Source organism: Apodemus sylvaticus, chromosome 7, assembly GCF_947179515.1.
Source record: "Apodemus sylvaticus chromosome 7, mApoSyl1.1, whole genome shotgun sequence".
In the NCBI taxonomy this organism is placed as follows: Eukaryota; Metazoa; Chordata; class Mammalia; order Rodentia; family Muridae; genus Apodemus; species Apodemus sylvaticus.
In genome coordinates, this window is record NC_067478.1 from 125,582,384 (window position 1) to 125,583,350 (window position 967).

General features: G+C 43.5%; 1 non-coding gene across 1 annotated transcript; it reads right to left on the bottom strand.

The window, feature by feature from the left end:
* Nucleotides 1-229: 229 nt before the first annotated feature.
* Nucleotides 230-332, bottom strand: LOC127690248 (U6 spliceosomal RNA). The gene has a single exon (XR_007978987.1). It is a non-coding gene; the product is annotated as a U6 spliceosomal RNA (small nuclear RNA).
* Between the last annotated feature and the right edge of the window lie 635 nt (nt 333-967).

Genomic DNA, 967 nt, shown 5'->3' on the forward strand with positions numbered 1-967 from the left:
CTACATGTGTGGCTGGAGCCACGGGTCCCTCCATGTGTACTCCTTGGTTGGTGGTTTTGTCCCTGGGAGCTCTGGGTGGTGTCTGTTTGGTTGATAGTATTGTTCTTCATATGGGGTTGCAAACCCCTTCAGCTCCTTTAGTCCATTCTCTAACTCCTCCACTGGGGACCCTACTAGGGACCCTGTGCTCAGTCCAATGGTTGGCTGCGAGCATCTGCCTCTGTATTTAAAAAATCGGTAACGCTTCATGAATTTGTGTGTCATCCTTGCTCAGGGGCCATTCTAACCTTCTCTGTATCCAATTTTAATATATGTGCTGCCAAGGCAAGCACCCATGTTTTTCTTTGAGATAGAGCCTCTAAATTGTGTCCAGGATTGTCTCAAACTTAATGTAGCTCAGGCAGTCTGTGAACACAAAACTCTCCTGCTTCCTCTCTACAAGTGGCTAGGGTTACCTCCCTGCATCACCAGGCCATGGTTAATTTTTATTAATTAAAGTGTTATTTATTATTGTTATTATTAAGGATTTATTTCTTATTTATTTATTTAAAGAATTTTCACCCGAAGAACTTCGGATGGCGGAGAAGCATCTTAAAAAATGCTCAACTTCATTAGTCATTAGGGAAATGCAAATCAAAACAACCCTGAGATTTCACCTTATACCAGTCAGAATGGCTAAGATTAAAAATTCAGGAGACAGCAGGTATTAGCGAGGATGTGGAGAAAGAGGAACACTCCTCCACTGCTGGTGGGGTTGCAAATTGGTACAACCACTCTGGAAATTAGTCTGGCAGTTCCTCAGAAAACTGGGCACCTCACTTCCAGAAGATCCTGCTATACCACTCCTGGGTATATACCCAGAGGATTCTCCAGCAGGTAATAAGGATACGTGCTCCACTATGTTCATAGCAGCCCTATTTATAATAACCAGAAGCTGGAAAGAACCCAGCTGTCCCTCAATGGAGAA